This window comes from Schistocerca serialis, chromosome 1, assembly GCF_023864345.2.
Source record: "Schistocerca serialis cubense isolate TAMUIC-IGC-003099 chromosome 1, iqSchSeri2.2, whole genome shotgun sequence".
In the NCBI taxonomy this organism is placed as follows: domain Eukaryota; kingdom Metazoa; phylum Arthropoda; class Insecta; order Orthoptera; family Acrididae; genus Schistocerca; species Schistocerca serialis.
The window spans coordinates 896,575,439-896,592,176 of NC_064638.1; positions in this window are offsets into that span (position 1 = coordinate 896,575,439).

Sequence of the window (16,738 nt, forward strand, 5' to 3'; positions counted from 1 at the left end):
GGACGGTTGGACAGTGGAGAAACGCTGTGTGGAGTGACGAATCACGGTACATAATGTGGCGATCCGATGGCAGCGTGTGGGTGTGGCGAAGCCCGGTGAACGTCATCTGCCAGCGTGTGTACTGCCAACAGTAAAATTCGGAGGCGGTAGTGTTATGGTGTGATCGTGTTTTCCATGGAGGGGGCTTGCACCCCTTGTTGGTTTGCGTGGCACTGTAACAGCACAGGCCTACTTTTATGTTTTAAGCACATTATTGCTTCCCACTATCGAAGAGCAATTGAGGGATGGCGATTGCATCTTTTAACACGATCGAGCACCTGTTCATAATCCACGACCTGTGGCGGAGTGATTACACGACAATAACCCCCCTGTAATGGACTGGCCTGCACAGAGTCCTGACCTGAATCCTACAGATCACCTTTGGGGTGTTTTGTAACGCCGACTTCGTGCTAGGTCTCACCGACCGACATCGATACCTCTCCTCAGTGCAGCACTCCGTGAAGAAAGAGTTGCCATTCCCCAAGAAACCTTACAGCACCTGATTGAACATATGCCTGTGAGAGTGGAAGCTATCATGAAGTCTACGGGTGGGCCAACAGCATTTTCCATTCCAGCATTACCAATGGAGGCCTCCACAAACTTGTAAGTCATTTTCAGCCAGATGTCCGGATACCATTGATAACATAGTGTAGGGAGGTAGATGCCTAGTTTTCCTTGCTACTGCAAGAAATGACCTGGTGTTACTCCACAATGGTCGTGTCTTCATGTAGTAAAGCGTTTTCAGTCTTCATTCCCCGATTTACCATAAGGTTTCACGATTTCCCTTATAGATTCTGATTCTAAAAATAGCATTGTTACGGGAAAATTTGACCGTTCTACTTTGTAATTACTTGGTTTGAATTCGTTCATAAGGCTCAGTTCTGATTCGTTCGGTCGAAATGTATGTCACGTCTTCCAAAACGTATTCATACATGCCAGCCCAACCGAGCGAGGTGTCGCAGTGGTTAGCACAGTGGACTCGCATTCGGGAGGACGACGGTTCAATCCCGCGTCCGGCCATCCTGATTTGGGTTTTCTGTGATTTCCGTAAATCGCTCCAGGCAAATGCCGAGATGGGTCCTTTGAAAGGGCACGGCCGACCTCCTTCCCCGTCCTTCCCTAATCCAATGAGACCGATGACCTCGCTGTTTGGTCTCTTCCCATAACCAATCCAATCCATGCCATCCAACAACCTGATGTGTCACACACGCATGTTACTTACTACGGGGTGTTGAAAAAGTCTCTTCGCAGTGCTGTATGACTGTTAGCCACACGTGCTCTATGATTGTTCACCTGCCTGGCTTACTTCCCTTCAAGTGGACGAAAATATGTGAGTAAAAATGAATATTCAATAAATTAATAACTTGTATTTCACTGAGTTGCATTTCGGTATATTCACTTTGGCATACAGCACGCGCGGTTAACAATAATACGGCACTGCGGAGAGACTCTTTGAACACCCCGTGGTATATACTAAGGAGCCAAAACATTACGACCACCTGCTTAACAGCTTGTTTGTCCATCTTTGCAGGGATGCGACAGTCTGCTGGTAGATTTGTGGTGGTATGTGGCATTAAATGTCTACGCACAGGTCCTGTAATTCACGTATACAGGGTGTTACAAAAAGGTACGGCCAAACTTTCAGGAAACATTCCTCACACACAAATAAAGAAAAGATGTTATGTGGACATGTGTCCGGAAACGCTTAATTTCCATGTTAGAGCTCATTTTAGTTTCGTCAGTATGTACTGTACTTCCTCGATTCACCGCCAGTTGGCCCAATTGAAGGAAGGTAATGTTGACTTCGGTGCTTGTGTTGGCATGCGAGTCATTGCTCTACAGTACTAGCATTGTTAGTGATGTCTTGATTGGGCCCCATGTTCTTCCACCTACGCTCAATGGAGCACGTTATCATGATTTCATACGGGATACTCTACCTGTGCTGCTAGAACATGTGCCTTTACAAGTACGACACAACATGTGGCTCATGCACGATGGAGCTCCTGCACATTTCAGTCGAAGTGTTCGTACGCTTCTCAACAACACATTCGGTGACCGATGGATTGGTAGAGGCGGACCAATTCCATGGCCTCCACGCTCTTCTGACCTCAACCCTCTTGACTTTCATTTATAGGGGCATTTGAAAGCTCTTGTCTACACAACCCCGGTACCAAATGTAGAGACTGTTCGTGCTCGTATTGTGGACGGCTGTGATACAGTACGCCATTCTCCAGGGCTGCATCAGCGCATCAGGGATTCCATGCGACGGAGGGTGGATGCATGTATCCTCGCTAACGGAGGACATTTTGAACATTTCCTGTAACAAAGTGTTTGAAGTCACGCTGGTACGTTCTGTTGCTGTGTGTTTCCATTCCATGATTAATGTGATTTGAAGAGAAGTAATAAAATGAGCTCTAACATGGAAAGTAAGCGTTTCCGGACACATGTCCACATAACATATTTTCTTTCTTTGTGTGTGTGTTTCCTGAAACTTTGGCCGTACCTTTTTGTAACACCCTGTATAACGAGCCGCTGATTTGCGTACGCGCTGATGGCCCTCGTTAACGACCAGGATGGTTCAAAAATGGCTCTGAGCACTATGGGACTCAACTGCTGTGGTCATTAGTCCCCTAGAACTTAGAACTACTTAAACCTAACTAACCTAAGGACATCACACACATCCATGCCCGAGGCAGGATTCGAACCTGCGACCGTAGCAGTCGCACGGTTCCGGACTGCGCGCCTAGAACAGCGAGACCACCGCGGCCGGCGACCAGGATGGAATCCATAGGATTTAAATCAGGCAGATTTGGTCATAGTGACAATAACGTGACTTCACTACATAGCTCCTAAAAACCACTGTGGCACTGTTCTGGCTCCGAGACACGGACAGTTATATTGCTGAAAGATGACACCGCTGTTGGGGAGACATAAAGAGTGAAGGGATGAAGACGGTTCGTATTGTCAGCGTGTGTTCGATTACTACCACAGGTCCCATGAAAACTCCCACCAGCCTGCGTCCGTGGCGCTCTGCTCGTTTCGAGCCGCCGTTGGCCGAGACGACGGCGTTTGTGGAAACGACAATCGACCAAGTGCAGCAAAAATGTGATTCACTCGAAGAGCCGACACGTTTCCATTGATCAACGGTCCAATCCCGGTGGCCCCACGCCCATTTCATTCGTAATTGACGATTTAGTTGGGTCAGCACGAGAATCCGTGGGGGAGTGGTCTGCTGTGGAGCTTCATGTTCAACAGTGTACGATGAACGGCGTGATCCGAAACACTTATGCACGCACCAGCGTAGTGCTCTTCCGGCGGAAATGCCACAAGTCACTATCTGTCCTGCTTTACAAAGCAGACAAGTCTCTGAACCCTACAGTGTGTGAGGAGTCTTGGACGTGCAATTAATGATCGCCCAGTGGTAATTTCACTATCCTACCTCTTTCTGTAGATGCTCATGATAGTAACATTCGACCAGATTCTCCGTTTCCGAGATACTTCTTCACAGGCTCTGCGCAATAATAATGTGCTCTTCGCCAAAGTCACTTATCTCAATGATCTCAATGGATTTCTTCATTTTCAGCCCATATCTTCGCTAGGGTGATCTCCCCTCCTTGTCTGCTCCGTTTACATACTTTCATTACCGCATCACGTGCGCGAAACGGTGCCCTGAATCGCTTCATGGTTCCTTAGAAAGGACACGGTCAACTCCCTTCCTCATGCTTCCCTAATGCTCTGGGACCGATGACCTCGATGTTTGTTCCTCTCTCCCAAAATTAACCATCGAACCTTAAAAATACGAGGTCAAATTGGTGAAGGTCAAATCGGTGACAATTCAAAAATGCTTCAAATGGCTCTGTGCACTATGGGACTTAACATCTATGGTCATCAGTCCCCTAGAACTTAGAACTACTTAAACCTAACTAACTTGAGGACATCACACACATCAATTCCCGAGGCAGGATTCGAACCTGCGACCGTAGCGGTCACGCGGTTCCAGACTGAAGCGCCTAGAACCGCACCGCCACACCTGCCGGCTGGTGACATTTCCTTGCAAGTCCTCTGCTATTCTCCTCACAGATATAGCGACACTATTCTATATCATCCATTCCGTACGTACCATATTGAGGTTTTATTGGCATCATAAAGGGATTACTGATTCCGTGGAGCGTGTAAAACGTAAATAGTAAAGCTGAGTTACGTGATTCCGTGCGCAAAACGGCAGAGGTATTATTCTGCTACGGTTTACCTATCGCGTTGTTTGACAGGCACGTGCTATGCATGCTGAAGACATCATCTTAGACAAATTTTCATCAGGTTTTTTTAGCAACTTGCAGAATCGGTATCACCCGCAATGCGGTGTACCTGGCACAGTTCTCACACGGCACGTGAACAACAGGTGTTTCGATGAGTAGGTGATATTGTAAGAAGCCTTTGGTCACAAGACCACCATGCAGATTCTGACTCAGCCGGAGCGCTGAAGATCCAAAGTTCACAGCCTACATTTTATAACAATTAGGTCGGATCCACTTAGACTTAATGAAGTACCACTGACCCTGAGAGACCATGGAGTCGAGGCATCAGGTTCGCTTTGGTATCAAACAGTTATTCTCGATTCTTTAAATAATTGAACTCACGTGTACAAAACAGCTTCAAACGTCTGATCACCTTGCAAACGAGTTAACTCGTTACAAATTTTAATTCAAGCATATAACCGATAAAAGGTTTTAGGAAAGGATTCATTTTGCAATTAAATTTTGTGGGAAGACAATAAGTGCATTCATTATGGAACACAGGAGGAATATAATCTGAGTAATTTGCGGTATATTTCTGCCGTAGCAAATGTGTTATGCATTTCCGTGTTTATTACGTAATATCTCCTGAACTATTCGTCGCACAACGGTAAAGTTTTGCGGATACATAAAAGTGATATATTTAAATACTATCTACAAATAGTGTTGCGTTTAGAGGTACACTGAAGGGATGCAGTTGGTTCAGAGCTGTCAGCGTGTCTTCAGTTATTTAAGGGCTCATCTGCACGCGAAAGCGATAATATAATTTTTTCGCGCTGTCAAAGAGATGATGTGAAGCGCTATCGATAAACGAACGTAGTTGCTGTGAAAAAAAAAAAAAAAAAAAAAAAAAAAAAAAAAAAAAAAAAAAAAAAAAACAGGAAGCGTTTTAATAGTGGACTTCAGCTGTGACTCGTCTCACTGTACGGAGAGTGGTGAGGTAATCTGTTTCTGTACAAACGCTATTTATCATTGCTCTGTAACTCCGGACATTTTGTTAAATAGTGAACATTGGCAGATTTAAAGAGGCGCATCGACGTACTCATTGATATTAACGTACTACCAATCAAAAATTATTATTTATATGTGTCTATTTATAACTTATGTGATTTATTGAATATATATTTCATTACTCTGTATGTACTTTTTCATTTTAGTAGTTTTAACAATGACGTAAGCGGCTGCGACATGGCTGAAGTTTGTGTGCAATCTGATGGAAAATTATAAAGTCCTAGTATAAAAGAATCAATTTTAGTGCAAGAAGTCCGATATTTCACACTGTAATGCAAAAATGATTAGCAAAAGCACGACGTTAGCCAACAATGTCATTGTTCGCGCGCCAGACAATAATATTGTTTAATCTTAATACTTTGCTATACTATTGATTATCTGAGCTATATTTTCATCCTCACTCGCAGAAGCAAATTATTAATATTATTTTTAATTACTACACAAGGTCCAATGCAATCGCAGGAGAAAGTATCCCACCAGTATGCATCCGCGACGAGCTGCACGTTTTGAGCCGCAGTTGACCTCGATGTGTTTGTGAAGACGACATTGTGCAGCAAAAATGTGATTCACCCGAACAGCCGACACGTGTCCATCGACTGACGACCCAATTACGATGGTCCCGTGCCCACTGCAGTCGTAACTGACCATGTCGTTGGGTCACCATCTGAACACGTATGGGTGGTCTGATGTGGAACTCATTTTCAACCATGTACAATGAACGGCATGCTCCGAAACACTTGTGGGTGCACCAGCATTCTGCTCTCAGACAGAAATGCCATCTATCCTATTCTGCATACAGACAAGCCTCCGAACCCCAAGTTCTGTGAAGAGCAGCAGACGTCCAACCATTTAACGCGTAATGGTAATTTCACTGTCCTTATCCCTCTTTCTGTAGATGCTCACGACAGTGGCAAGTGACCATTCGACCAGCTTCACCGTTTTCGAGATACTAGTTTACAGACACTGCGTAATAATAATCCGCCCTTTGTCGGAGTCGCTTATCTCAATAATTTCCCCATTTCCAGCTCATATCTTCGCTAGATGGTCCTCCCTTCGTGTCTGTTCCGTTTACATACTTTCGTTACTGCGTTACGTGCCCACAACAGCACCAGGTGCCATTCAGCGTCGCGGTGGGCAGAGGTCATAATGTTTTTTTCTGATAAGTGTAGTGGTAAGGAAGCAATAAAACGTCGTACCTGACGCTGATGTGTGACTGCATGAACAACGAAAATGTAGTAATCGACAAACTTGCTTCCTTTCATCATTTTGTAAGGTGTGTCAACAAGTTTTCATAAAGGCTTGAAATCGTGTCGCTAAGTGCTCTAATTCCCAATGTTGGATGTATATATCCCAGGTATTTGCGCGCCGTCACTTAATTATCTCAAGACAAACACACAGTTTCTAACTATAATATTTGCCTTATTATGTGAAACTTTTAACAAGATATTAAACTTTCAAATGACTAGATGAAGCATTTAAAATTTTTAACTTCTATCAGTTATTAAGAGAGTTATTCAAAAGCAAATTTTCGTTGCCACGGCAAGCCGTTCAAGGCTCATGGATACCGGTTTAGTAATACAGGTATGTGGGCAGAAATTATGAGTGTCATAGTCGTAGAGCCATACAGTTTTAAGGGAAGTAACAACAAGTGATGTTTATCACAAAGTTCTGTGTGACAAATTATTCGCACTACTGGCGAAAGTCGTTCTTGCAGGAAGACAATGGACAGGATTTTTTGCACTTCGTACGACAGTATGTAACACAAACGTTTAATGAGTGATGAATTGGTCGAACAGGTCCAGTAACATGGCCTTTCGCTCACGCGATCTTAAATTCCTTAAGTTTTTGGCTGTTTTGACATTTCAGTGTATCGGCGTATTCACCGATCATCGACGCTGTGCATACGTTATTCGCGCGTATGACTCATGTATGCCACCAATTAATTAGGGCTGGCAGAAGTGTTAGATTGACTTGGTGAGTCTCTGAGAAATAAACAAATTTTAACGACGTTAAGAACTTCCTACAACGTCGGCAGGTAGACGGCTACCATAGGTAGAGTTTCCTACACTTACAATAGTACCTCTTTCCGGTTATACGTTTATAGGTCTATTATCTAGTTGTGACAATTTCTGTCTCTTGTAACAGTATAAGACACTTCTTTTATGAACTTTCATGATATCAACTGATATTATACACACGTATTTCAACCAGTCCACTTCTTAGCGCGCTACCGAGAAAGGATCTTCCAAGAGACTGCTTCCAGTAATTCAGCGTGATCCTTTGCCGTGGAAATTTTTTACATCTAGATCATAGGTAGACATGCGAACTTACTTTTCCTCTTCGAATCCTTGCTGGATATTAACACTTTGCCGTCCAGACGTCTCGTACAAATTTATTCGCTCGGAGCTGGCAGCGCTGATTCGGATTACTTGGCTTGTCGCCGGCCGTTCTTGAGATTATCGGGAGATTTTAAATTGTTGCGTTTTACTAATCACATCGTAACTTCTCGTAAGTACTCAACCCTGATCCCCTACTTTCGGAGATAACCATACATAAATAAATACAAAATTTTCTTTGTTTCATATATTTGTTTATTTGCATTGTCTCTGGGACTTAGAATTTCTCTTTCATATATTATGCAGCTAAACAGTCTCCAAGATGTAACACAACTCCACAAGACTTGCACGTTAAGTTTGTTGCTTTTTTTTGCTTTTGTTTTTTGTTTTTGGAACATACATGGCAGTTTCTTCGTTTTCGTTTATTCGTTTCGGAAATACGTAGGCCTATTAGTTGGTGTTGCTTTACGTGACCGTAAAGTCTATCAACTGGATCATGATGAGACGTACACGATGTAGTGACAATCTCCAAGTTTTGCTCTGCAGCATCATCGTAAATAATTGTACACTTGACAGCAAAAAAAGTGGGTCACGCCTGAATTCCAACCTGTAGGCTGCACCTGAATGTATGCAACCAGCGTAGCATATCTGTGTTGCACATCGTCGCAACCCTCCACAGTACAGTCGTTGTAAGATACACAATGGGTACCGCTAGGGACTACTAGAGAACACCGGTCTTTATGACAGTCCATCCAAATGTAAAGCAACACCACGATAGTACAGAAGTGATCAGACAGTCATTAACGTTTGTAAACTAAACTTAATTACAATAAGTGATATTTCAAACATTACGGGACAACTAATTTTGTCACACAAATCGTTCAGCAATCCTTAGGCACAATTAAATATTTGAGACAGTATATGGATTTATAAAGTTGTATGGCAAGTGGAAACAAATTCTTTGCTATCTAAAATGTTTACCAAACACATGCTGAACGTCGTTCAACGTTCAACGGGGAGTGGTTTCGCATCAACTTAATGTAATACTAAGCTGTTAAAAGAAAACGTGATCAATGGCGGCAAGCACTCTACGGAAATCCCAACATTAACAGCGAATCACAAGTAATATCATTGTTCACATTACTCATCAACAACTACTTGTACACAAAGACCAACGTCTTCGTTCTGGATACGGATGCAAACACAGAACGTAAAGCCATTGTTAACCAAGCAAAGCTTTGTGCCTTATCGAGACTCGATCACTAGGCAGAAAGAGACGTCAAATATTGACGTTTGCACCAGTATCAGTTATAAATTCTCAACTAGAACATAAATGACGATAATGTTTGTACGAAACCAGGAACCCTAACATGACAATTGCCTTCTTGGTAATTAACCTCGAAAGAAGTTGTATATTGTTGCATTATCAAGGAACAAAGGATGCACATGTTTAAAATTGAAATGCCATCATGTAATGCTGATGACAAGGATGCGAACCCAGCACCTAACCGGATTGTAAAATCAGAATGTAGATATCACAGTTTGTCACCAGTAGTGAGGTTGGAACCTTAAATGACGACTGAAGTTGTATTGCCTGATCGGGATTCGAACCCGACGCCTACCGTCGTCGTTGTCTAACCAGGAACAGACGAGAAATGTCCAATGTTAGTCCACCATTAGCGAGATGTGCGCACGTTTAACTAGAAAAAAGGCGACGAAAACGTCTATTCTGACTGAGAGTCGAACGCCGCACACATGGTTATGAAGTTACGTTAATAATCAAATTCTTATTCAGTAGTAGCTAGGGGTAGCGTGCTTAGTTGCAAACCTTAAGGCCTTTCGCATCCCTAGTAACGTGTTGCCTAATATCTGCAATATCATAGTGTTAATTTACAAGTGGATTGACTGCCGTAAAGAGCAATGTTCTCTAGTAGTCGTGTATCATTGAGATGTAAATGAAGTGCTTCAGCAGAAAGTAATTTCCGTCGTGCAGCACGTATTGTTTCAGAGACACTGAGTACATGTTATAAGTGCACAAAACGTGTATTACATACTGCGTATATACTATTATTTTGAGAAGCTGCCGCCAAACCTGTTTACTTTTACATTCCGCTTAGTTGTCGTGGTTGAATACACGTTTTCTTAAGGCTACATCTAATTCAGAGCGCTTACAAGAAAGAATAGTTTCCTGCGTCATGCTATTGATAGCTAGGTGAAATATTTTGTGGTAGCTATGTTTAAAATGAATGTATTTTTGAACTTGTTCGTTAAATATTTGAATGAATCGTCAAATGTGGGTGTGCCTGCACATGTTGTAGCATAATATCTGTAGCTGCGTTAGTTTATACTACAGACTTGGGTAGGTTAGCCGCGGCTCGCGAGCTACGGGCCAGCCAGGTTGTCCAGGCGAGACAGAAGTGAGCGAGCTGGCGGTGGCGTTGGTGGGCCAGCAGCCCGGGACGAGCCAGCACAGCTGCGCCGCATGCCTCTGCCGCTCCGTTTGACGTAAATATGTTTACCTCCTCTCCTGGCATCAGCATAAGAGCGGCAAGCAAAAATACACATCAGGCTGTCTGCCGTAATGGCTCACTGGGAGAGGTCTATTCGGGATAGAGTCGTCGCTCTCATTGAAGAAGGAGGATGTTCCATCAGAGAAGCTGGCAGATGGTATGGCGTACCACATACCACTGCAACGAGATGGCGGAGGATCTGCCTTGAAAGAGGCACCACCAACTGGGCTCAGGCAGGAAGAGAGAGATCCCACAGCAGGAAGACAGGGACCTAGTGTCTAGGAGCAGAGAAAATCCCTTTCTGAACGCGAAGCAGTTGCGGTGGGAGACCAACTTCCCAGGCTCCAGTGACACGATTCGCAGAAGGCTGAGGGACGCTAGACTGCATGCACGATAATCCGCCGTGAAACAAGAGCTCAGCGAAGACAACGTTTTATACCGGCTAGCATTTGCGGAGCTCCACCTGAGGGCGTCGTGGGACAACGTCATTTTCACTGATGAAAAGGTGTTTTCCATCAGTAACGACGGTCCACGAATCGTTTGCAGGCCGCAAGGGACGCGCCATCGACGCAAATATGTAACCACGACGAGAAGAAGTGGCCGGCTGGGGTAGGATTTCTGCGAGAGGGGCGGGAATTCTTCATAGGATAGAAGGAACTTTGGACGGCGTGCAGTATGCCCACATACTGGAAAATATGATGCTTCCGTCAGTGCGAATGCTGTACGCAGGAGGGGACGTCACACTGCAAGAGGACCATTCTCCCATTCACAAGTCTGCATTTGTTCAGCATCGGCTCTCCACGATTGGCGTCAACGTCAAGGACTGGCCGCCACGGGCGGCTGATATGAACCCCATGGAAACCATGTGGGCTGAGGTCGCCGGAACATTAATAGAGAACTGGCCACGAAACCAATCAACTACTGCGGACGCTCTTTGGGACGGCGTCCTGGAAGCCTGGGAGGGAGTTGCTTCTTCAGGCTGTTACGTCCGATGGCTTATACATTCTATGCCAAGACGCATGATAGAATACAAAATAATGAAAGATTCTGGATAAAATATTAGAGTCCTTAAAATGTTTTGTTATGCCTTCTTTTTCGTCATTTTTCCTCATTGGGAGCTAGTGGAAGATCGCGTGGCAACAGAAAAGATGGGTTAGTTTTCCTTTGAGTTGCCTTGGTTTCTTTTGAATATACAGTTTGTTAAATATTCTATTTTGATTTCATTTATACTCTGTCTAGATATTTACAAACTAATCAGCGTGGATGGACTCTGTCACAGTAGTTTTTGTTATTTCAAATACATCTCTCTCTTCCCCTCCATCCATGAATACACCCTCCGTCCTCCACACAATATGCAAACGATTTCATGTTATGTTTACTCGTTGTTAATATCTCCTCTATTCTCTCTCACACTCTCTCTCTCTGACACTGTCGCCGTAAGTGCCCTTCTGTTCCATTCCCCCAAAACTTTATAAACAAATCTAGCGGTTTCCATTGACGCTACATTTTCTCTTTTAATTGCTGCTGTCTTTACTCTCTATCGTTCCTCTCCACACCTAGGAAACCGTATTCTTTGATCTCCCCATCCATATAACCAATTCTTCGTTCTGAAAACAGTCCTTCCTTATGTCTCGGTCCTAAGATAAAACATCTAAGTAAGCAATACTTTGCAGGCATTTCACGCTTATATTTTGCACTTCTGCACTTCTATCCATTCCCAGATCCCGCCCTCCTTCCTGTTACCCGTCCCTTGACATCTGCATCTACATTCTAACGAATACACTGCGATTCAGAATTATGTGCTTGGCAGGGGCTTCCGTGGTCTGTTGGAATAATTTTGTATTGATGTGTAAAACGTGTAGGTTCACATCTCACGTCAGGCGTAGATTTGTAACACACACAAGTAACTCTCTTGCACCCCTAGTAACGCCAGTAAGCTCCGTAGTTCAATATCCGCAGTAAAGATAACATCCGTTCGCTGCCGACAGGGGCAGAGCGGCATTCGTTTGAGCTATGACAGATGGAGAAACCCCGGAAGGCAGAGACTCTGTCACCAGCAATCCGTCGTAAACTAGAAAACGTATTTCATTTAATGAACCAATGGCCATGTAAGTTCACAAGGCTCTTACTTTATTTGAAACTGAGACACTGAAAATTGCGGTGCTGGATTGGGATTCGAATTCGATTTCACTGCGTTCCCCAAGATTGAAACTCTTATAGGCCTCCTCGAAAGGCACTTATCTGGCTTAATATCCTGATCAGCACAAAATATTCATTACTTCATTTCAAGCCCTAGCATGTGCACAGCGAACTACTAGTGAAAAATATTTGCATTTTCAGCGTCTCTTCGTGCGTTGCCAGCTGTAATGTGTTCGCTTCAACTCACAGCCACATGATGAGCTTTTTATCACAACATTAGAAGATCAAACGTTTCCTTACATTTTTCAAGTTCAAACAGTCCTCTCCATCCTACTGGCGAAAACGTATTTGGGTTTGTGTTCGTTGTGATCACCACCGACGATATGTTGTGGATTCAACTTCTAGCCAGCAGAGTATTTTCCATCACATCACTGAAAGTACAAACATGCCACTCCTAGCTATTTGATTGTTAAAGTGTTTTCATGACCAAGTGTGCGGGGTTTGAATTCCATTCAGCACAGAACTTTCCGTCGCCTGACGTCTAGCTAAACATGCGAACATCTCGCTACTGGTGAACCAACAACAGCTATTGATCGTCTGTTCCTGGCTAGAAAACGACGGCGCTAGATGCTGGATTCGAATCCCAGTCAGGCAAAACGAATTCTATCGTCATTTAAGGTTCCAACATCACGCTATTGGTGAAAACATTTGATATTTAACTTCTGATTTTACATACTTCGTTAACAATCCGATTAGGTGCTGGGTTCGCATCCCTGTCACAAGCTTTACATGATGGCATTTCAATTTTAAACATGAGTGAAACCATATTAAACGTCATTGGGGGTAATTCCCAGGAAGGTAACTGTTATGACAGGATTCCCAGTTCAGTACAAACATTTTCGTCGTTTATTTTTAGGATCTGAATTGATAACTGATACTGGTGCAAACGTCTATACTTCACGTCTCTTATGCCTAGTGATCGGGTCTCAATAAGGCACAAACAGAGCTTCACTTAGTTAGCAATGGCTACAGGTGCTGGGTTTGAATCCAGGTCCAGAACGACAACTTTGGTCATGTCATTTAAAGATCAAATTTGTGTACACGTAGCTGTTGATGTGTTACGAGAACAATGATATTACTGGTGATTCGCTGTTAATATTGAGATTTATGTAGAGAGCTTGCTGCCGTAAATCGCGTTTTTTTATTGGTTCGTCCAATATCTGGTTTCCAGAGCCACTCGCCGTTGAGCGACGTTCAGCACGTAGATGGAAAACTTTTTCGAGAGCGAAAAAATTTTTTGCAATTACCATGCAGCTTTGTAACTCCATATATTGTCTCAAGTATTTAGTTTTTACTAAGGATTACTGTACGATATATGTAAAATAATCTGTTTTCTCAGAACTTTTGGAATGTCACTTGTCATAATTAAGATTAGTTTATGAGTGTTACGGGGTGTCTTACCGCTAAGAACGTGTTTTCTAATATGTTTTGTGTGATGGTATTAGTTGACGCTTAGACTGACTGCCATAAAGACGTTTGGTCTCTAGTAGTCACTTGCGGTACCAATTGTGTGTAGTCAAACGACTGTACCCCACGGGGTTTTCGTGTTTAGAGGACCTGCAACACAGATACGTTATGTTGGTTGTATTCACCATTGGCCCACTTTTTTTGCTGTCAAGTGTACATCTATTTCGTCTGTCATGATGAAAGGGCACAGGTACTTATAAAAAGAAAGACCTTGTGGACGTGTGTATCTTATTGTTACCTAAGCAAAACACCAACAGAATGTAAAAGATACTGAAGTGCTGTCGCCGGCCACTGTGCAGTACTATACTCACTACACCACTGTGATGTCGCCGGCCACTGAGCGACACTATGCACACGACGCCATTGTAGTGTCGCCGGTCGTTGACCGCTATTTCACGAACGTCACCACTCTGGTGTCGCCGGACGGCAGAGGGTTAATGTCATTGCATTTCAACAACTGTACTTATCTTCTAAGCAGTGATGAAATATGACCTTGAACACATTGTCAGTGCACATACTCTCATACATCACGTATGCAATACACAAGCAAGGTAGTTAAAATGTTTGTAGCCCTCGAACCAAATGGCTAATTGAATCGAACTCCAGCAGCGATGTAAGCTGAAAATAATGGGGGAATTAAAACAATGATTTATGTGTACGCCTTCTCCAGGCAGACTCTACTTTACTGAAAGTAACCGAACACTGATTGCTGTTATTGTTAACAGTGGCGGAAGTTGTAACTTCTGGTTCGACAAGTGGACAGAAATTTCCAGTACACATTCTAGTTGCTGCAACGCGGCACAATACAAATCAAATAATGATCCGTTATCAGCTACAGAGATGCAAGGGAGAATACGAAGAGCTTACTGCTGCGAGTGGCATTTCAGTAAACTTTGGCCCCACCTTGAATATTAAATGACAACTCCGGCGTTAACACTTATTAATAACTGACATTACGTCTGGGATTTACTTTCTCTGTGTAACTGGAAAAAAACATAATCTGTTATTTACTTTCTCCGTGTAACTGGAAAACCGGAATAAGTAGTGACGTGTATTTTAAAGTGCGTTCTTTCCGTTCCAAACGCGTATAAAAGTGTAACAAAGACAGCTTTGTATATTAAACTGTATCTTATACGACTTACTACCCACAAATCCTGCACTGTTCCGCCAACATGATTATTAGCTTTCAATGCTTCAGTCGTCTTGTCTTATCTCTCTCTCAACGTAGCAGAATTGTTTCGCTTCTTTCGCTACTTTATCATTGGCAATTTTTCCTTCTTTTTATCCTTGAGCAGTATTAAGCGCACATTACACTGTCCATCATCTTACAAGGAGAAAGCATAGTTTTCATCACACCAGAAGCATTATGTAGTCTGCGAACCTTAGCACTGGTATGTGTTCCTGTAGAACTTTAAATTCTCCTACGCAATTTTCTTTGACTTCCTTCACTGCTTGTTACACGTATAATTGAACAAATGTTATACTAACATGCAACACTGCCTCACACTGTTCTTAACACGAAGTTATACTACTCTAAACCGTCCAATTTTATAGCTCCCACTTGTGTTTCATAAACAATTAAATATATGCTTTGGCAGCAATCTTCCAAGGATTCCTGATGTCTTATTGCATCCAGCGATGAGGAAGCTCTTTTCTATGTCCACAAATGCAGCGTGATTTTTCCTCATTTCGTTTTCTAAAGCAAAGTACAATGTCAGAATTGGTTTAATGTTACTTTTGCCATTCTTGAAACAAAACCAGTCTTACGGAGTACGTCTTTAATCAATTTTATTCTGATTACTCTGGTCGGCATACTAATCGTCCGATAGACTAAAAACCTGACAGAGTAATCATTCGATGATTTTCGTACTCATCCGCACATACAGGGTGACAATTACTGAACTACATGAAATAAACTTTTCTTAACTTCTCAACGGTTTGCGTTAGGACTAACTGCAAGGTTGGACGTGAGGCGTGATGAGTATTAGTATGGTTTGGTTTAGTGGCGAAGATCACTTTCATTTGGATGGGCCAATAAGCAAAACTGGCGCATGTTGAGGACTGGGAATCTGCATTTCACTGACGAGAAGTGACTGTGTGATGTGCAACGTACAATCACAGTATAATCGGTGCGATATTCCTCGGTGGGTCTTGGAGAATTTCTCTATTTATCTGCGCCACATCATCGCCAATGATGGCAAGCACGTCGAACATGTCATTACCTAAGTCCTATCATCTGTAGTGACGTTTACACGTTTAATAACGTGTGTTCACACCGTATTTTGTAACTAATTTACTTTTTTTTAACATAGTTCAATAGTTGTCACCCTGTATCCTCTATGCTAACACACGCACTGCTGGCGCACACAGGTTAGTAAAAAAAAATGTCTCTGAGCACTAGGGGGTTTAACATCTGAGATCATCAGTCCCCTAGAACTTAGAACTACTTATACCTAACTAACCTAAGGACATCACACACATCCATGGCCGAGGCAGGATTGGAACCAGCGCCGTAGCAGTCGCGCGGTTCTGGACTGAAGCACCTAGAACCGTTCGGCCGCTCAGGTTAGTACTTCAAGGTGAAATACACATCAGCAGTTCTGTATTACGTATGTTTAATTTTATTAACATATGTACATCGATGAACCATGGACCTTGCTGTTGGTGGGGAGGCTTGTGTGCCTCAGCGATACAGATAGCCGTACCGTAGGTGCAACCACAACGGAGGGGTATCTGTTGAGAGGCCAGACAAATGTGTGGTTCCTGAAGAGGGGCAGCAGCCTTTTCAGTAGTTGCAAGGGCAACAGTCTGGATGATTGACTGACCTGGCCTTGTAACAATAACCAAAACGGCCTTGCTGTGCCGGTACTGCGAACGGCTGAAA